Source organism: Saccopteryx bilineata, chromosome 7, assembly GCF_036850765.1.
Source record: "Saccopteryx bilineata isolate mSacBil1 chromosome 7, mSacBil1_pri_phased_curated, whole genome shotgun sequence".
NCBI classification, from domain to species: domain Eukaryota; kingdom Metazoa; phylum Chordata; class Mammalia; order Chiroptera; family Emballonuridae; genus Saccopteryx; species Saccopteryx bilineata.
Window position 1 is genome coordinate 51573439 of NC_089496.1, and position 21907 is coordinate 51595345.

The window sequence follows — 21907 nt, forward strand, 5'->3', positions numbered from 1 at the left end:
GGATGGGGGAGCCATGCCTCAGAAACGGCCGCAGCGGGGGGCGGGGGGGGGGGCTGCCAGAGGGGTCAGCCACTTGCATCGGCCAAAACTGACCCCTGAGCCTACAGTTTGCAAACGCACTGGGATCTCACCATGAGGAGCTAGAGCCCTGACGGTCAGTATGTGATGGGCAGTGGCGTTTCTGATCTTAGCGAGAACCAGGGAGCCAACCTATGCTTCCAAAAAATGCAGACAAGAGGTGCCTCTGTCCTCCTACCAACGGTGACCTTTCAAGAATGCAGCGCACAATCCAATCACATTGTGTAACTGAGATGCGTGTAGCCAGTCTGACTGGTTAGCTCTCATGGCTAGACCATCTGGCTAATAAGATTAAAGCCAATCCCTCGCCTTAGAAAATTAGCTTTCCTCTATTCCAACACCGCCACAGACTCACCCTTATCCCAACTTGAAACAATTTCACAGAGCCAGCAAATAATATATATTGATTACCAATCACATACACAGCATCCACAGAGATAAATTCAATGAGGAAGTGAGTCTGCATTATTTATCAGTCTTTCCCAGCCCTGAAAAGAGTCGTTTCCGTGAGTTTAGGCAAAGAATTTACATGTCTCTAGCCAAGATGTTGAATATGATTGGCTTAATTCATCAGATTTTTTTCCCCCCAAAAAAAATCTGTGTTTCTTTTCAGCCTAGGGGACCTGGTACAAATCTCAACACATCACCAGCACTCAGAGAGTAACTGATGGCTTTCCTGCCTCCCCGAGGTTCCACTGTTGGCAGAAATATACGACACTGTCAGGGAATTTTGTTTAGTCATGAAGCAATTGGCTTTCGTGATTTCAAAATGTCTTAGTGGATTTTAAAATGCTTAAGCAGGTGTAGAAATAGAAAAAGCAGATCCACCACCCACCTTCCTATTTAGGAAAAAGGTTCAGAATGAGTTAACTCATCGTAAGAACTCCAGAACGCATTCTAGCAATGATGCATCATAAGATCTCTTTGGAAATAAGAACTAAAAGAAAGAAACCACCCTGCATCAGGCCCCTGGATCTGAAACCACCTCTCCAAGGGCATTCTGAAGGTCTTCTCCAGGCATGGTGGTGACGACTTTGATACTTTTCTATTTACAGTTCATAATAAGTTATCCTTTACTGGGCACTCTGCATGTGCCAGGCCTGCTAGGCACTTCACAGCACCCCCAATGGGGTTCCACAGATGAAGCAACTGAGATTCCAAAACATCACATAACTTGCTTAGGGCTCCCACATATCCTAAATGGAGAAGGTGGGATTCAGGCCTGGCTCTTGCAGGCTCCAGAAATCACGCTCTCTGCCTCACACTAGTATCTTCTACATTATAGATTATTTCCTAAAATATATAAAAGAGAGAAAAGTCCACCATTTCCCTTCGATACCATAGGCCATCATTTTATCGCTCTTCGTAGTCAGACATCCCTCTTAGAGCCTACAGGAAACTCCTGCTGGTGTGTCATCTTCTGCTACTTTTTGCCTCATCCACCTGTTCCCTGCTCTGCCCCAGTTCCCAGAATGACGGGACCCAGAGAGGTGCTGGATTTATTCCTGAGGAAGGAAGGGAAGGAGGGAGGGAGGGAGGGAGGGAGGGAGGGAGGGAGGGAGGGAAGAAGACACCAAGTCTGCCAACAACTAGTTTTGGCCTTGGCCACGTCACTGTGGACCTAAATTTCTCACCTGTAAGATGAGGTCAAGGGATTAGGCTGGGTCCCACACGGCTGCTCCAGAGAATATATGTTCTGCAAAAGGTACCAGCTTTTACAGGAGAAAAAAGAGAACCTGTGGTTAACTGAGTTTGAAAGCCATCAATATTACAGGAAAAGAAAAAGAAAAAGATTTCTGACTGCAGGCCCCGCAGCATTTAACATGCTAATGCATAATAAGGAGAATTTCCCCAGGAAAGTCCTACAAGTTCCCCCACCCCAATAAGGCTAAAGAAACCCTCAATTCACAAGTCTCCAGACATGGCACCGGGTCCCAGGGGCCAAGCAGTTCAGGACACCTCTTATTAAGCTCTCGATAAATATTTGCTCCTTGGGCCTTTGAAGCTCCTGACAAAGGATCCTCCCTCCAGGTCATCTCTGATGTGAACTGTTCCCCTCCTAGGAGCAGCCTGTGTGATCCTCCTGCCCTTCCCAGCCACTCTACCTCTTTCTGGCTCTGTGACCTTGATCTCGAAAATCAGTTCTCTCGTGTATAAAATAAGAAGATTGAGACATTAGTTAACGCAAAGGACTATAGTGAGAATCGAATGAGATGAGAATATAAAAAACTCGCTTTGCATCCCAGAGGCCCGCTGCCCTTGTCAGTCTTCACAAAGGTAACATGCGTTTTTCTGGATTCCAGTCTCAAGGTCACCACCGAGTAGACCTTGGTGCTAAGACTTTTTTCAAATTCTGAACCTGAGGAAGAGCGCCTAACAGGCACGATGGCGCCCAGCCAGGAACGAGAGCCAAGAGCACCACCCTCTCCTGCCCCGCCCCAGGCAAAAGCACAAGTTAAAGGACTGTGCCTCTGAGCTGAAACAACCCTGTCACCTCACCCAGGGCTGGCAGGGACCAGGGCGGAAAATGTGTCACTGCTCACGCCAATGTAATGTCAGCAAAACCAAAGCCACGATGAGCTGGAAAAAGAAAAAGACGTCATGAACTAGTCATCAATAAAATGACCAAGGACACGGTTCGTAAACATTTTGCGGGCCCCCGAACGTTCAGCCCTTCCGCGCACAGTAGGACGTCTCTGCTCTGATGTGTTTTACTTTCGGCCGCAATTATTCTAAAGCCCTTTTCATGCCTGTCACTCATTCACTTCCAGGCTGCGGCACATGACGGTCGGATGAGATGGTGGCCGACAGCTTACTTCTGACAATGGCACCCTCTCATTGCTGCAGGGCCCGTGGTGCCCCACGCCCTGGCCTGGCCGCAGCACACAGGACACCAGGAGCAGAGGGGACAGTACTGCCCAGCTCGGCCGGCCACGCGGAGGCCTCTGCTCCTCCAGCTGTGTCCCACAAGGCCTTTGCAGACGCTTTCTCCTGCCAAGGAGAGCGATATCAGTTTTCCCCAGAGGGCTCCAAAGGCATTCTATTAACATAAGTATGAATGCTGGGGAAGGAGCTTGCATGTGTGTGTGCGTGTGCGTGTGAGTGTGTGTGCGTGCATGTGCATATGTGTGCGTGTTAGAGGAGAATGGGGAGGGGTCATCGATTTCATTCTACAGGAATTAATATTCCAGGTATTACTCACATCATAAACCTCATCATCTGAGGACACACGTCCCAGGGGAAAGAACTGGGTCAAAGGCACAAAGCAGTCCATAAAAAATAAAATATTTTTGAAACTAAAATAACAACTAATAAAAAAAAAATCAAAACAAAACAAAAAACTGAGTGATCACTCTTGGCACCTGGAAAGTGGTACAGCCTGTCCCCAAATATTAAAATTGTATGAATACAAAAATAACTCTTCAGAGGAGCTTTCAGCACAAGGCTAATGAACACAGTTGTGTTACATCGTAGCAACCTTGCCTAAATGGGACATTTGGCTCCAGGCGAGGGCCAGGCAGAACCGGGGAACTAGGGTGTCTATGCTCAGAGCTCTGTCATAGCCACGCCCCCCACGTGACCACCAGGACACGGAACTTTGCGGTAACGGTGACACTCCTTTTTAGAACACTGGGTTGTTTTCAAGTCACTAGGTACGCTGAAAAGGTCCATATGAAATGAGGAGGCACCCGGGGAAACACCCCCAGGAAAAATGTTCCGGCCTTGATGCTTCCAAAAAATTCAAAGGCCCAACAGAGCAATGCAGAGAGAAACACACATTAACCGCTGCTTGCTCGGAAGATGAGCTTTTTGACTTGGAAGTGAACGTTCCCTGCTTCATCCTAACGCAGGAGGCAAGCGCCGTGAGGCACCGTGCTTACGCGCCTCTTACGGCCAACGTGTGACCCTCCCCGCTCGGGTTTCCTCCGTCCTCATCCAAATGTGTTTCAACTGAAGGTGCGGCCTTGGCAACAAGAATAGAGCGGTTATGCAAATACTGTGGGATGGTGCCCCCGCCCCCACCCACCTGGCACTCGGGGAGTGGGTGGGTGACCGGGAAATCAACTTGCCTTTCCTCCCTGCGACTCCTTCCCTCCAGGGAAGGTGTGAGCACTCGGAGGAGGTATCGAGAGGGGAAGGCCAGGTCATAATTTGGAAGTCCTTACATGTGCAAAACATCTGAGTTTAAACAGTTGGGTTCCAACTCGTCCTCCTCCCTGCCTTTCTCAGTGATTGCACGTCCATCCTGGGGGGGCGGGGGAGGTGGGGGGGGTCTCAGGTCGAAGGATGGAAGAGAGTTAGCTCTGTTCACAGTTGGACATTTGGCAGAAAGGGGCCCACGGAGAGTCGATAGCTCAGTTGGCAATCCCAACCAAGTCGGCCGGGGCCGTTTGTTTGAATCGTCTCTTAAATCTTTCCTAGAAGTGCCCACAGGCAGGCAGAGGGGCGGACCTTCAGTTTCAGCCACATCGACCCCTACCCAACCTGCAACATCTTTAAAAAAAAAAAAACAACAACCCTCTGGCCATATCCTCCATGCCAGGCAGTGGGCCGGGCACAGAGGAGGCAAAGACCAAGGTGGCACCGGCCTCAGATTCCGGAGCTCTGGGCAGTGCAGGAGGCAGCAAAGTAGACCAGCACCGCGGACGAGATCTGCTTTTGTTTTCTGACAGAGGCAGGAGCTGCTTCTCTGCAGGGCCAATCAGCCCGAAGTCAAGAAGGCTGTCTAACGGAGAGACTGAACCGGGCATCACAGGTTGTCAAGGATGAGGGTCGGAGCTGTAGGGAAGAACTCACCCCGGGCCTCTCAAAAGGGGCTTCCTGTCCTCCCACTGAGCTACGGCAGGGAGTTTTTGTATAAGCACAGATTCCAGAACCCCTCCTCCCCCCCAATCAGAATTTCTGGTGTTGAGGGCCCAGATTCCGATCGTTTTCACGGGTGAGATGGGGTTTCGGAAGCAGCTGACTGGCCCGTGGAGTGTCACCTGGGCCCCTCCATCGTGTCTAGCCCTCCTTCCCTCCCTCTGCATTCTACAGCCGAGAAAAGTGAAGGCACCGCGGCGGCGGCACAGGTTACAGTCAGCGTCGGCCCCGGGACTCAGATGGCGGCCTCCCGGGTCCCAGAGTCCGGGCCTGGGCCACCAGAGCCTGCAGAGCTCACAGGCGCAACCACTTCCATGTCTCTGGCCAACAGCGACGGTGGCTGGTGCCAGCATAGGAGTGCGAGCCACGCTGTATGTTACAGGTGTGTCCCTGGCTACCTCCCTCCTTCTCCGCTCCGCTGGACGGGGCCAAATTCCTCCCTGGTAACAGCCTCTCCCCGTTGAGTGTGTGAGAATCACCTTCACAAACGAAGTCTGGAAACAGGACTCCCCTCACCCTACCCCACCCCACCCCACCCCGGTCCGGTCCGTTCCCAGCAGCAGGGAAGTAAGCACTAAAAGAGGCCACCTGTCCCAGACACGCCTCCTTTTCCCTAAAGAGAGAACGAGAACCCCTGGGAATCAAACTCCAGAACCGGAGAGAGAGTGAACTTGACATTTAAGCCATAAGGCAAAGAACAGAACATGTCATGACATTTTTTTTTTTTTTTGCAGGCATAACTTATGCTAATGAAATGACTTTTTTTTTTTTTTCTCCCTACGAAAGTTGAACGCAAGCAGGTGTTTCAGAGGGGTCGGTGCGCCTGGAGGGCGCAGGAAGCTACCAGCAACGGTAGCTCCTAAATCCCAGCCCTTCCCAACCCTCGGATGGCCTCGGACACACAGTTCTGTAGGGCAGGTTCAAAGGTACATAGCCTTTCGTGTCTGTGGATCCCTGCTGAAGAACGGAGTTCTCCGGCACATTTTTCATCCGGTTGTGACAGCACAGGGGTGCTATTTCCACTTATATAAGAGGAGACAGGAGCTACGAGAACATCCTGATTTTGCCCACGGCAAGTAGGTGATGAGTAATATCAACCTCGAGCGGGATCCAGCCTTCGTTTCTCTCTCCCGCAGGGCAACTCAGAGAGACGTCTCGGGCAGTGGGTGGGCTCAGGCCTCCCGTCCCTTCCGGAAGGGCTCTCTGCAAGCCCTCGACAGTGTGGCCTGGTCACCAGATAAACAGCTGGGTCAAGGCAACGATCAGGAGGAGTCAGATTCGCACAGACCTATGACGCTGTCTAATCACGGTGTCCCCAGAAACAAAACAGATAGGAAGCCTCCTGCATTCACACGTGATAGGCAGAAGCAGAGAGGTTCTCGGTCAAATGCACCAAAGTCTAACCCGAATCATAAAAACACAGTCATGACCCTTCCAACAATTCCCAGTCGTGAACCAGGTTATGGACTCAGAACCTCTTCGATGAAGGGGAGCCTGGATCCCCAGGAAGAGGGGAACCCTGGTACATTGCCCAAGATGAATACTGTTGACCATTCCTCCCAGAGTCTCCCCCAAAGGGATCTGCAGCCTTTCACGAGGGGGACTGTCCACTGGGGATAAGGATAGATGAATCAGGCCTTTTGGCAACGACTGGACACTAGCTCTGAACTGACATTAATTCCAGGGGACCCAAAATGTCACCGGTGGCTCCCTACACAGAGTAGGTGCTCATGCAATTCAGGTGACCGGTGACATTTTCTTTAGCTATGATCCAGCCAGTGGGTCCCGTCCCCAGGTCCATCCTGGGGTTGTTCCCCCAGCTCCGGCCTGCGTCAGTGGAGCAGACGTGCTCGGAGGCAGGCAGAACCCCCACGCAGGGGAAAACAAGGGTCTGATTACTTTCATGGAGGGAGAACGGGGTTGCGGAACGTCTGAGCACGTGGTCCCCACGGGCCTGAAAGAGCTCCGCGCCCAGAGCGAAGGCGGGACACCTAAGTGCAGGGGTTCACGGAGTGCGTGCGTGCGTGCGCGCGCATGCGCACACACGTGCACACATGCACACGCGCTCTGGGGCTTAAGAGCAACGAGCTCGGCCCAGCACTGAAACATTAGGATAAATTGTTCCAACAGGGAAGAGCCGGGCCACCGATCAAGTTTCAATTGTGAGCTGAAACCCTTGATAGCTGCTAGAAAACTAACGTGCAGTTACAGCCTGGAAACACCAATTACCAAGGCCACGGCGCGCTCGGAACGTCACCAATGAGATGTGGGTAACCGCACGGGTGGCGAGGATCCCAGCCCCCCACCCCGTGTGCGTCTCCGATGCCTGGCCGCCCACGGGCGCTGCAGGGAAGGAAGAGGGGAGCACACCGTCGGGTTCAGCCAGTGAGGGGGGTTTCGGGGTTCACGCGGAGACACGTGTTCTCTATTCTTCTCCGTCACGGTCCTCTGACATCTGTGCCCAGCGCTTTCCGGGGGGGGGGGGGGACGAGGAGAGAATTACTAGCGGGCACACAAGGAATAAATATTTCTGCAGGCAGGCATGCGATGACAATCTGCTGGTTTCTCCCCCTCTGGAAAGCTCATTACCATCCAGGGCAGAGCTGGGCACGGTGGAATGTCAGGAAAGCGGTGACCACAGCCACACCGCGGAATTAGGGCGCTGCAAAGCCAGCAGCGTCGGCCTCCCCACATCTGAGAGGCCATCAGGCCCACACCTCACTCAGTGACCTCAGGCCAGACCATCTGCAGCTAAACTGAGTACAATGAGGGTTGGCGTGCCAGGCATCCCACAACCACGTGTCCCTGGGGCCCGTACTCAGGGACGGAGAAGCCATTTTCAAGGACTGGCTGGGAAAGAACCCCGTGCTCATGCTCAAGAACAACAGAGCTGCTGGCAGCAACCTGAACTGAGAGCCCGTCCTGGGCTCTGCACTGGGCACATCTGCCCGCAGGACCTCCCTGCCTACTCAGGGAAGAAACACACGACACAGAGGATAAGGCAGCATGTGAATGCCAGTGACAACCAGCACTCCACACGCCCAGGGGTGAGGTTGAGGGGCGTGGAATCAAGGAAGGCTCCCAGAGGAGGTGACTACTAAGCTGGGCACCTTGGCTGCGCAGGTGTGGGAGCCGGGTCCTCCGCTCTCTCTTTTCGCCCGGCGAAGGGCCTGAGGTCTCTTCCGTGATTTCTTTTCCGTCCTGACTTGGCCCATCATACCGAGGCTTCACCTGAGCAGGCATCCTGGGCTCACACACTCACTGGGGAACAGCCGTGAGGCCCGTGCGCCCTCTGGCACGGCATCTGGGCATCATTTCAGAAGCCCCGGCGAAAGAGGGTAATAAAAGGAGATGCTTCCAATGTGCATCCTCCTGGTCTCCCTGGCCCTTTATGTCCCTGGAGACCACCATGCCCTATTGCAGGAACCGTGGACCGGTCTGTACCCTGGGCATCACGCTCCGTCTCCTGTTCCGGGGGCAAAGTACGCAAATACCTCATCTCCCCGGCTTCCCCAACGCCACCCGGCCTCATCGCCACATTCAGGATTCGCATTGAAGGATTCTCATTAAAGGGCGACAGAATGAAAAGCAAACTATCAGAGGCGCGGAGGGAGGAAGGCACAGCTCCGAGAAAGCAGCTAGCTGCCTAGGAAAAAGATTTAGCCACAAATTAGGAGAAGCTCTGAAGAGATCGCATCCATCTCAAGAGCACTGGCAGGAGAGTCCTCTCGTCTCGGGAGAGGAGGTCCGAGGTCAAGCCCGGGCTCTACAGAGGCGCCATCCCTTCCTGGCTGCCGGGCCCTGGTTCACTCTGAGGTCTGCCATTTCTTTTCCTCCCCTGCGCACTTTCTAGGAGGAGGCTTCTCAAAGTGGAGGCGGCAGCCCCCTGCATCAGCAGCATCTGGGAGACTGGTTACCCAGCAGCTTCTGGGTCGCCCCGCGCCCCTCAGGCATTTCGAAGTCTGAGAGCCACAGAACCGGGTCCTTCCTTGTTCCTAAGCGCTCTCAATGCCCGTGCTAAATCGCTCAGCTCCACCGCTGCTTAAAATCTGAAGGAGACATGGAGTGGCTAAATTGATTCTTTGTAGAAATTGTTTGATTCTAGAAGTAGTAATAGGGGTGGCACACGGTGACCCGTTTGAAACGATGTAAAATGCACACAGTGGAGCCAGGAAGATCTTTGTAAGCCATAAAGGTGATCACATCCCTCCCTCGGGTAAAGCCCCGTGGCTCTTTCCATAAAGGTCCACACCCGGGGCCCCCTGAGCCCCCCCAGTCCAGTCCAGTCCAGTCCAGGCCTCAGCTGCTCACTGCTCCATGCAGTCTGACCTTCTCTTCCTTCGACTTCCCAGTCTGCCCTTCACGTGACCTTCACCTGTGCTAGTCACCCGCAGGGTCTCCTCCTTCCACAGTAAGAATCCATTTCTTCTCCCTCCTCCCTCACCTCCCTGAATAGGTCAACCCTCCCCCACCTCCCATCAGCCCTCCAAGAGTCAGTCCTTCCCCCACCATCCCTGGCACAGCTGAAAAGCCACATTGACTCATGTGACCTTTGATGAAGGCACTTCGCCCACCAGCATCCAAGCAGCCCCCCCCGGAATCGGCCACAGGTCGATTATGTTCCCGAGGAACGAGACCCACCACGGGGCAGTCCCCGGCTTACGAACGAGGTAGGTTCTGTGGGTGTGAACATGTTTGAAGTATTTATATGCACCGAAAGGTAAAAATAAATGCTGTGCTAAGACAAACATCTGTCTAAGTGGCATTGAAGAGATAAAGGTACCTGTTCCAACTTACACACAAATTCAACTCAAGAACAAACCTACAGAACCTGCCTCTTTCTTAACCCGGGGGCTGCCTGAATCGTGTGTGTGTGTATCACCTGGAATACCCCGTCTCCATCATACCTCGCAGGGGCTTAGTGAGTATTTATAAACGAGCAAGTGAATCAACAGATATCTCAGAAGCAAACACGGAGACCCATGCAAACATGGCTACCCACAGTAGCCATCAGGAATTTGAAACACCCTCTGACCCTTCCTGGTATTAGTCAGAGGCTCCCGTGTCCCTCCAGCACCCCGAAGACTAAAGTTTTATGATGGTTTTCCTCCCCCCCCGCCCCCTGCACACAATGCTGGATATGTCCTTTTGCACCTAACGCTTCAGAGGAACGAGCTCAGCTCTCCAGAATGCGATTCCGGGGTTTTGAACAAAGAGTGAACTTCAACATCCAAACCGCTGTTAATGCCATTTCTCTGGGCCTTGCATTGATCTTGTTCTGAAAAAGTTACCCTAAAGCCTGTTCATTATCTGAAAGATCTACATTGGAATAAAAACTGCCTCGGGGCTTGCAGAATGACTACTTATAGTTTCTTCCACCTTCGTGTGTCTTATCGGTTCTCAGCTCCAGGTGTCTGTCAACCCTCGGGCTGTCTTACGGGGCACGGTCATACGCTAGACCTATTAGCAGCGTATCTATGGGTAAAGATGTCAAAGAGCCCTCCACCAGCCAGAAATAATTACAACACCGTCTCCACAGCTGCGGGGCAACGTCTCGTGGGACCATAAATGAACGCACCATCCTGCCCTCCACCCTCTGCCACCTCGCTGGCGGCTGCCCCTGCCCACCCCCCACTGTCCCCGGCCCAGGCCATGGATGGTGTGCTCCCTGACTGTGCCGTTTTACACGCAGCTGAGGCCAAGCTCTTCCAGCAAAATTGTTCTCGAGCCTTCACCAAGCAGCATGGCCGCTCCACACAACGTTCCAAGGTGACCAGTTCCACTGACGCAAACAAGAACTGGACAAAGCGAGCAGGACTTGGCCGCAGGTGAGGGTGACACACAGCGTGTGGGAGAAGCGAGCATTCCGTTCGGATGTCCGTGATGTTGGGGCAGCCTGCCTCTCTAACCTGGAGATGTCCTCATCTGTAGAACGGGTCCAAGCTGAATGACAATGCGGGGTCACTGTTAAACCGACACCTCTGTTGGTAAGAATGTAATGCTCTGGTGACTTAGTGTAAATATGTATCAATACTTCCCCCTGTTCATCTTTTGGATGGGTCTTGAAACACTTCTTTAACACCTGATCCTATTTGAAGATACACACCATCGGGACACACTGTCAAGAGCCATGGCTACATAACTGAGAAGCTGGGAGCAGAACAATCCATATTTATTTATCACCTGACTTGGGAGAGGAGAGAGGGATTGGAAACCTCATTTGACACTGAAGAGAGCGTGCCATTTGTCAGAGACCAAACAAGATTTGCATGGAGCGATTCGGTTAAGGACCTCTCCTGCCTCCGCTGAGGGCGCGGGGGAGGAACTCGCGCCCGTTTCAGGGCACACGCTTAGAAGAGCAGTTCCTCCCTGGCACGTCTCGCTCGCACACCCATATTTCATGGCAGTTTACTGTCTGGATCGAGGCTTATTTGCTGTCTCCGACCCACTCCATAAAAGCCATTACCCGGCGACAGGTCCATGAGCCACTGCTTAACGAGCTGGTGAGCCTCCCGGCTAGCTGCCGCCTCGCTGAAGGGGCATAAAATGGCAGAGGCGCTCGCACGGGCTGGCCCCGGCCAGAGAGGATGCGTGGGGATGGAAACACGTGGCTTCTACCCGGGAGGCCCGAAAAGGAAGTGTCCAACCCGGGACGCTTTTGAAAGTGAACATGGGAACCGTCAATTATGCTGGATAACATAGTGATGATGCTGGCTCTCAACACTCAGGGTTACAGTCATCCTGTTTTTATTTTTTCTATTTCTATCTCCAGCATATTTTTTTTTCTTTGTTTGCGAGAAGAGAGAAGCAAAGAAGGACAGACAGGGGACAGACAGGCAAGAAGGGAGAGAAATGAGAAGCATCAATTAATTCTTCATTGCGGCTCCTTAGTTCTTCACTGATTACTTTCTCACATGTGCTTTGACCCGGGGGCTACAGCAGACCGAATGGCCCCTTGCTCAAGCCAGCGACCTTGGGCTTCAAACCAGCGACCTTAGGCTCAAGCCAGAGACCATGGGGTCATGCCTATGATCCCACACTCAAGCCAGTGACCCTATGCTCAAGCTGGATGAGCCCGCACTCAAGCTGGCGACCTCAGTGTTTTGAACCTGGGTCCTCTGCATCCCAAGTCAATGCTCTGTCCACTGAGCCACTGCCTGGTCAGGCTCCCCAGAGTACTTTAAAAAAAAAACCAAAAAAAAAAACTGGGCTCTGGCCGGTTGGCTCAGTGGTAGAGCGTTGGCCTGGCGTGCAGGAGTCCCGGGTTCAATTCCCGGCCAGGGCACACAGGAGAGGCGCCCATCTGCTTCTCCACCCCTCCCCCTCTCCTTCCTCTCTGTTTCTCTCTTCCCCTCCTGCAGCCGAGGCTCCATTGGAGCAAAGTTTGCCTGGGCGCTGAGGATGGCTCTGTGGCCTCTGCCTCAGGCGCTAGAATGGCTCTGATTGCAGCAGAGCGACGCCCCAAGATGGGCAGAGCATCACCCCCTGGTGGGCATGCCAGGTGGATCCCGGTCAGGTGCATGTGGGAGTCTGTCTGACTGCCTCCCTGTTTCCAGTTTTGGAAAAATACAAAAAAAAAAAAAAAGTAAAAAAACTGGATTATAGGCTCAGATTAAAGAAGAAAAATTCCACTTTTACTACCAACTACCTGCCCACAGACGTTTCAGCAGTCCCCAACCTGCTGGCAGGTTCCAAGGGACTCACAAAGAGATATTCCCAAAGTGTTACTGGAACCACTGAGTTTCTCTAACAGGAAACATAATCCCAGGAAACCCAGTTAAACCGGGTTACAGTCCTGCCACATGCCCCTCCCCTCCCCACTATTACTCTGCAAACCGGAGTCTCTCCTGAACCAGTGCGAACAGCCCCGGGAAGCTGGAGTCGAGGAAGAAGAAAAAAGGGCTCATTGGCAACCTCCATTATTTACCCAAAGAAAAATAACGATAATAAGACAGTAACACCCTCGGTTTGTTCTAACCGAATGGAGGATGGAGCTCTGTTTGCAGGAGCTTTTAGTGGAGGACCCCGAGTTGCCAACGTGATTCATTATGTCCGTTCTTCTCATTCACAATCGACGATGATTTGCCTTGACCTGCATTTCAGCAGTTTGCTCCTCCGGTATTCTTGAAGGAAAAATACATCAGTCTAGTCAATTGCTGAGGAGCAGCAATCACCGAGGCTTCTTAAAGAAGATGAAATAATAAAGGCGTGCCTGTACACGATATTAGCAAGATATCTGAATAACAAACCTGAATAGAAACTACTGAATTAGTCATGATAACATCAATAATAATAGCAAACGGAAAGCCCAGTCCTTTCAGGGGACTCTACAATCGCTAAGGCATTGAATTACCTGGGCAACTCCAAGAGGTAGGGACTCCTATTACCTCCTTTTGAAAGCTGTGAAAACCAAGGCTGAGCAAGCTTAGCAAGTCAACCAGCCCATTCAGGCAAAAAAGACACTGGAATGCTCCATCAACAAATAGGTATTTATTGAGCGTTGAACCTCAAAGACTCCTCCTTTTCCCTTTTCCCCAAACCCAATCAGTCATCAAAATAAATCTGGTATTTTTTTTTTATCCATGTCAGGCAGCCCACTACTCAGACTGGCAGGTGGGGCAGAGCTACCTGTCTTCAAGTTGTACTTACATAGCAAGCACGCTGCTTCATGTGCGCAGTCATTGGACCAAGCTGGCCCCGCGGGGAGGCGCCCACAGCTCCCATCAGGCCTTGGCACCTCCTTCCTCTCTACCATTTAACCTATCTTTCTCGTTGCCTGGAGAATGACACTTCTCTTTGAATTCTAATTCTTTTTTTTTTTTTTTTTTTTTTTACAGAGACAGAGTGAGAGTCAGAAAGAGGGATAGACAGGGACAGACAGACAGGAAGAGAGATGAGAAGCATCAATCATCAGTTTCTTTTTGTTGCGACACCTTGTTCATTGATTGCTTTCTCATATGTGCCTTGACCGCAGGCCCTCAGCAGACCGAGTAACCCCTTGCTCGAGCCAGCGACCTTGGGTCCAAGCCGGTGAGCTTTTGCTCTAACCAGATGAGCCGGCACTCAAGCTGGCGACCTCGGGGTCTCGAACCTGGGTCTTCCGCATCCCAGTCTGATGCTCTATCCACTGCGCCACCGCCTGGTCAGGCTCCAATTCTTTTTTTTTTTTTTCCCCTTAAAATCCTTTAGCCTTCCTCCCTGCTCAATCTGAATGCCTATGTCCCACAGGCGTTGACACAGTCCTCTTCCAGACTTCCTTGCCACAACCCCAACAGCGGTACTTCTTGCAGACATCACGATCTTTTCTGTCACACTCAGAATTGATACTTAATACAGGAGATCTTCCTCCAAGTCACTCCATTGTGACCTCCTTCCTCTGTGAGCTGCACGCCCTCTAAACATACATGTGTCCATCTGGCCTGCTCATGGGTCTGCCTCCCAGGGGGCTCCCCTCCTCATCTAAAGAGGGTCTTATAATGTCCAGCCAGTACCTTGACTATAGGATATAAAATGTAACAAAAATGGCTGCTGGCTGAATGAACGAATGAATGAGTGCATGAATGGAGTATTATGATGGATGCTGTGAGCCCAGCAATGTCGCAGTTTGGAAATATTTATATGCCCTGTAAGTGTAAGCCACACATTTCTTTTTTTAAAAAAAAATACACTACAATTAATAAGTAAAGCTTCACTGTGCTTTTCTCATATAAATCCAGACAGATGTTTTCAAAACTTGCAACTGATGACCGGCCCGGACAGCAATTGCGAAAAGAGTCCTAGTGAATGAATCCACTTTCGGCAGTAGAGTAAGTCTAAACATGATGGAGATGTATCCGTTCCTTGATCAAACGTTTTGGTTTAATGTGATTGGTGCTGACGTGCCATGAAAGTAACAAGTACAGAAGAACATAGGGTTGAGAGGCTGACAAAAGAGTTTCTTCGCTTCTGCAAGTCTTCCGTTATCAAGAGAGCCGACAGGAAGCATGCGTGTGCATGTGTGTGTGTTGTGTGTGTGTGTGTGACTTTCTCACACACACACACAGATACACACAGCACGTACTTACTATTCAGCATGTGAAAGATTCAGTCCCACCCACCCCCTAAACCTACACGTCTGACAACTCAGTCACTTCCCACAGAGTGGCCCGTAGCTGGAGTGATGTGGGCACAAGGTCCACCGTAAAAATTCTCTGCAAATGGCGAGGGCGAGGGTGGGCAGGAGTCAAGTACAAACCAGCCTGGGTGTGACCAGCGTTCACTCTTCCGTCCGCCACAAACATGTCCTCCCACCACAGCCCCTTCGCCAGCATGCCTTCCAAGCCACACGCCCTCCGACAGCCCAGGGCCAAGCCAGTTGTGGCTCTGCATTCGGGTTTAAAAGCCCCAAAACAGAAAAAAAAAATTATTTTGAAATGTATTACGCTTTGAAATTAATGGTAATTATGTGTAGCAGCCTGGAAAATATAGCTCATCCAGGACCACTCGGCCACAGAACCCCACAGCACAAATGCTGACGCTCTCCATGCCATTGCAAACTAAAAAAAAAAAAAAAAAGTCACAAAGGGCGGAAGGAAGGGCGGAGGGCTGCCCTGGTCGGAAGGGGACTGGAGGAGGCGTGCCCTCTCAGGGGGACGCCGCCGGCACTCTGAGTACTGTTCCATCGCTCACGCCAGGAGACGCTGTTCTGCCTGCTTCCCCAGCCGCTGGGCCAGGTAAACAAAAGGCTGACGGATAATTACATAAGAAAACAAGTGTGGCAAGATTGGGACAGAGTGGGAAGGACTTCCCATTACCTTCAAGCTTCTCCCCTGACCCACTACCATGTCCCGGTCACGCTCCATGGACTATCAATACCCATTCCACCCTACGAATCAAGGCGCATGTCACAAGCGGAGGAGGACGCATTTCACCCCGCTTATTCATTCCTGCGTAGACGCTGCCTCTATCTCCCGACGGAGGCCTCTGAAGGAGCCAAGCTGAGCTCAGTTACCTACCTGCCGCACCGCCTTTATCTTATTCCCCTTCCGGACGGGTTATGGCTCCTGCAGGAGCAGCGGCCAGACTGCAAGGCCTTGTAAGGAAACCGAGACATAAAACCACTAGGTGCGCGCTCTTCTTTGCCTACAGGGTACCAGGAAAAACACACATGGAATCAGAACTTGAAACCAGTTTGGGTGAAGGAAGACAAGTGCAACATAGGAGGGAAGGAAGCTAGAGAGGAAATCTGGAGAAGTAGAGGAAAGAAATAATCATAAAGGGTGAGACCACCCATCTGTGATGTACCACGTTCGAGTCTAAGGAGGGACCAGTAAGCAGGAGGCTGGGGCACTTATCACTGTTGGCAAAAGTCTGGCCTGAGAGCACAGGACAGTCGAACTTAGCCAGAAAATGAAGAAGTGGTTCCCACCCTGGGGAGGAGAGAGAGCCCCGTACCGACCGGCCCTCACCTCCAGAACAACTGGCAATGTCTACAGACGTTGCTAGTTATCATAACCGGGTGCTGCCGCTGGCATCGAGTGGGCAGAGGCCAGAGATGCTAACAAGCATCCTACGTGCTGGACGGCCCCCACAGCAGAGAAATATCCAGCCCCCAAAGTGAAAAATGTTGCGTGTAAGACTAAGTCTGCCCGAAATAAAGGGTCAGCATAAAATGGGCAACAGCCTGCAAGCAGAAAAAGAACAGAATCAGTAGCCTCAGCATCTTCTGAGAGAGAAACCATGCTGGTTTAAGACTCCGGTCTCTGGCCCCCTGACTTGGTATCAATCTCTGGACAGGGGAAGCAGCAAACATTCTGGCCAGTGAGAAAACACTCTGCTAATGTATTCCCTCACCCCAGTTGGTTGGCGCCCACCCCCCTCAACGGTCCCATATTTGTGCATTCAATCATGACTCATCCACAGAGAAAAAAGTATTGGCTAAAGAGTATGTGTCTATTTTCCTTGGCAAACAGCATTCTCATTTTTGATTAATGAACTGCATCTTTGTGTATATGCTTCATCACCGTGAGCTTGGGTGATGGGCATGCTGTCCCTGAGAGAAGGCGCCAACTGGCTCTCAAGGCGCAGAAGGTCAACTTTGGGATGAGATATCCGAAGGCAGGTGGGCACCGGCTCTGAGAAACTGGGCCTCAGTGGTGGTGGACACGTCCCTGGGTGCCATGGCAACCCCAGGCACGTCAATCAAAACCCAGGCATTTCTTCCAGCATACAGGAGTGAAAGGACCCCCTGGGCACACTGCAGCATAGCTCAACGGGGGGGTCCCGGCCTCTGACCAGGGGGGGTCCCGGCCTCTGACCAGGGGGGGTCCCGGCCTCTGACCAGGGCAGGCCATGAAAACTAACAAGAAGACGTAATCAACACAGGAATCGCGATCCACAGGAGAGAAACTGAGGAGTAAACAGAGAAGCTGGTGTTGGCCCAGATCTCCTCCCCAAATACCCCCGTGACGGTTCATTCCTCCGAGCCACATCCACAAAATTGGGTAACAGGACCACACTGGCTATTCCCCACCATTTCCAAACAGCATGCCAAGAGGATGGTGTCAGCCGTCGGCACAAGGAGAAAACATCTCGTGGGCACTGTGACTCCACGCCCCCCGGGGCAGTGCTGATCATGGCATCCCTGAACCACTGCTCCTGATCTGGCAGGTACGACACACCCAGCACAGAGCATGCCGGAGTCTAGAAGTCACAGCTTCTCCAGTGCTTCCTATTGAGGAATGTTTTTTTCTGCGCATTAATTGTTAGAATGAAAACAGCCAGGACTGTGGCCTCAATTCCTACAGTTGAGGTTCCAATAATAATCTTGCTCGGATTCCAGAAATCAGGGTTGGGGGAGGGGGACGGGGGTGCCGAGAGCACTGACTGAGAATCATCTTCTATTTATACGTGTGACTAATTTCTCCGCTCAGCACTCCGCCGCCGGTGGCTGTGCTTAGTTGTTTGATCACCTCGCGTCCCCCTCTCCCAGGTGGATTCGTCACCCACCTTAGGCTCGTGATGAAGCTCTACTCAAACTGTCCCTGCACGAATCCTGTTCAAGTTCAGAGAGCGCAGTGCTAAGTCACACGTTGCCTTCACCGTGGATCATACGTGTGTTTTGCACGCTTCAGGGCCGCCAAGTATCACTAAGTTCCAATTGTCAACACTCAGACCACCTCAGTTTTCCTGAAAACTGGACGCTGCAACCAGCGTCTGCACCGAGCATGCAGGCTGGCTTTGCCGTGCCTAAACACGCCACGCTTGGCAGACTCAAATGCTCCCGCGGGCCACCCACATGTCACGGGAGCCACGCTCTGTCCCCTGGATGGTTGGCCTTCAAAATCCTTCCCTTTAAGACAGTGCTGCAGTTCTCAGCCTCCTTCCTCCTCGGTTGGCCGGTCTCGAGCCCAGGTCAGCTACCATGATTAATCTACTTATGTAGCGCAGCCATGTGACAGCCACCAGAAGAGATTGCTACCGTCTTTGAGAAACTCTGAGAGTAATGACCAGCATGCAAGTGGGGTAATACCAGCTGTACAATATGACAGGAAAAGTTGAGCCAAGTTCCAAAGACCTCCAAAGCTCTGAATTAAAAGTTGGCCAGAGAAGAGCGGATCGGTCTTTTTAGTCGAAGGAAGGCTCACGAGTTCTGACCCATGAAACCTTCTACCTCTGCGTATCCTTACGGTGAAAATCACGCCGCTTGGCTCTCCAGCTTCGCCAGGAAAGGCAGCATCGAGGCCTGGCGCACCACCAAGTTCTAGAAACAGTAACGTTTCCAGTGAAGTCAACGGCTGCTGCATCTTACTGCACTTGATTCAACATTTGGAAATAACTCCTTGTGCATTCCGTAAGGGAGGGAGGCAGTTAAGCATTTTTTCTTCTTCTTTTTTCTTTCTTCTTTTTCCTTCTTCTTCTTCCTTCTTTTTCTTCCTTTTTCTTCCTTCTTCTTCTTTCTCTCTTCTTCTTCTTCTCCTTCTCTCCTTCTTCTTCTATTTGTTGCTAAGTATTTCTTAAAAGTGTGGCGCTATGAACCACTTTCATTAGAATCTCTGGCAAACTGGTTAAAAAGGTAGATTTCTTAGGGCCTTCAAAATTATGAATGCAGATTTTTTTTTATCATGACCCGCATTAAGCAAGAACTCTTGACATTAAGATCCGATGGTATCTGGAAAAAAAACACACTCTATTTCCCATTGTAGCCTCTTCACTTTTGTGTTGTAAAGTGCTCGTCTGGACCTAATAAATGGATACCATGCTCCCCACCTGGACTGCACTCCTAGGCTTTAGACACACTGGACCAGTGACTGGGGGGGAGCAGAACAGGAGGTGCGTAATTAGGGCAAACACCGAGGCTCTATGATGTATGGAAGGGGCGGAACTCCTCACCTTTTCCAACGCCAACAGAACAAACCTCTTGTAAGCCAAACTATCCACTTGGATGGTTGCAGGCCAACAAACAGCGCTTGCAGGCTTCAGTGACAAACCTGAAGGGTGCTACTGTCCTAGATCTGGACAGGTCAAGTCTTCCACAGCAAGGGTCACCTCTAGACTTCCCGTGTAAAGAAAGACGATCACATAAGCAGAATGTGCGTGCACTAGGGCTCCTTGGCACGCCCCCAGCCACATCCTCTCTTCAAAGCACTTCTCCACCTCCCCACCTATTCTCACCAAACACCCACAGCGGGCAAATTACTTTGAAACACTTAAGTATTGTCCAATCTCAACGATGTAATTTAATAAATGCTTATGAGTTAGCAGCACTGTAGAAGCCTCTCAACGGTTTTCTTCTTTTTCATTTTTCTTCTAAGTGTTTCTCTCCCCTGAACCTGCCCCTTCCCCCCCCCCAGTTCTCCCTTCCTCCTCCCTCTCACTCCTCCCTCCTCCTCTCCTCCTCTAACCCACCCCCTCCACCTGCTGGGAGAGCAGAGTGCAACACAAAATAAGTCTCCTTCCAAGGGGAGTATTTCTTTGGCTAAAGCAACACACGCTTTGAAAAGACGTTCTCCAAGGACAGTGACGAAACCAAGCACCAGACCTGCAGTGGTTATGTGTTGTACCTGTTCACCACTATTCCAAGGAACCACCTCTCTGTTCTTCTCTTCAGGCTGAAATTCTATGTGAAGGGTCTACTCAAGGCAGAAACTGGTCTGGCACAGGGGAAAGCACACAGGAGAAAAAGCCAAAGTCTGTTACCAGGGCTTCTTCCTCACCGCTGATATTTTGCTGGTATAGTTTCCTGGTGAGCCTCTCCCATAATAGGTATCTCTGATTCAGTTCATCACACGAAGTGTTTACTGAGAACCTACCGTTCTGGGAATCAGTCTAGGTTCTAGAGCTGTATACAAGACAAGGCCCTTGGCCGCATGGGACTTTCATCTAATGGGAGCTACATAATAATCAGACAAACAAATCAACATATAATGTCATGGGGTATTAAGTACTAAGGGGGGAAAAAACTGACTAACTTAAGAGGACCAGGGAGTGTCAAGTTGCTGTTTTATAGGAGGTATTCTGGAAAAGCCTCCTGTAAGCTGACAACTGGGTAGAGACCGAAAGGAAGCCAGGCAATGAGCCATGGAGGGAAAAGCTCCCGGTGCTAAAGGAATAACATGTGCAAAGGCCCTGGGGAGAGAGCTTGGAGAAAAACAGGAATGTGAGGCAGTCAGAGTGGCTGCAGTTAAGAAGGGTGGGAGATGAGACATGGGAAGCGGGAATGGTGGACATGGCCATCAATAGGACCACCCACCCTGGGTGGCCCTCAGTCCCACCAGACCCAGTTCTGGGCAGGCCTTCGGGCCTGCTCCTCCCTGACACCTACCAAGCACCTTCTCCAGGCCCCTTCCCTCCTGACACCCTCCTCCCTGCAGAGTTCCAATACTCCGGTCATTCCTTCACAATTTCCCAAGCAGACAATCAGTACATCTCATTTAAAATACACGGGTTTTTTGTTTTGTTTTGTTTTGTTTTGTTTTTTGAGTAATAGACGTAGTAGGAAAGAAGGCAACATGCATATTTAACCACAGCCCTTAAGAGATAGGAAATGTACCACAGTCAAGACCGGAGGTTCAGAAACTCAGCTCTAAGGAAAGGCGGCTAAATGAGAGGCGGTGGTCTGCCCTTCTGATTTACCAGTTCTGTGTACTGGGGGGCAGTCATCATTGAAACAACCTTGGATGTAGGTATGGAGGAGAGCTCAGAGGAAATCAGGACCAGACGGAGCCCTTCACAACAGCTACTGCCAGCCAACCTCTTCCATCTGCAAGTCCCTCCAGATCCCAAAGTTACCCTCAAAGAGCTGTTACATTAATACAGGTGGCTAATTACTTAAACTTTATAGACAGGACTAATTTCACTGCTGCCCACCCCCAAGTCACTGGTGCCCCTAAATGAGGAGCTCCCGGCCCCTCCTGAGGCAGAAACCCTTGTCCTAGGCTCTCTAATATCTCGAATGTAATGAATTAGGTCCATATCATTCATGGCTAATGGTGTTAGAAGCAGTGGCCCCCAGAGCCGGGTCACCACTGGGGGCAAAGCCCACAGGCTTTAGGTCAGCAAAGGTCCTAACATCAACAACCCCTGCCAGAAGCTGCCAACTTCAAAAGGCCACCAGGAGGGAGAGGGTCACTCTGCGGGGAGTCCCCATCTCCGGAGCCCCTCGCGGTCACACAATCACGCGCGTGCACGCGCGCACGCGCGCGCACACACACACACACACACACACACTCCCCGCCCTCGCGCGTGCCCGCGGCACAACGCGGACTTCCCAATCCCAAACACACGCCGCGCGCACCCCCTGGGCCGGCTGAGTTCTGTATTTCCTCTTCCTCAAAGCTACTCTTGCGATTTCTGCCGCCCCTCTCCGCTCCGATTTCAGGGCCCAGGGCTCCGCTGCCCCCTTCGCTGAAGGCGCTCCGGGTGCGCCCCCTCTCCCAGGCTGGTCTCTCCCATCAAAGCCCCCCATCGTCTTTCCCAGTCCCAGTGG

At 51.6% G+C, this 21907-nt stretch overlaps 1 protein-coding gene across 6 annotated transcripts in view; it reads right to left on the minus strand.

The window, feature by feature from the left end:
* The window catches only part of ELMO1 (engulfment and cell motility 1), a 485801-nt gene that overhangs the window by 462878 nt on the left and 1016 nt on the right, over nucleotides 1-21907 (minus strand). The gene's annotated exons all lie outside the window — the stretch shown is intronic.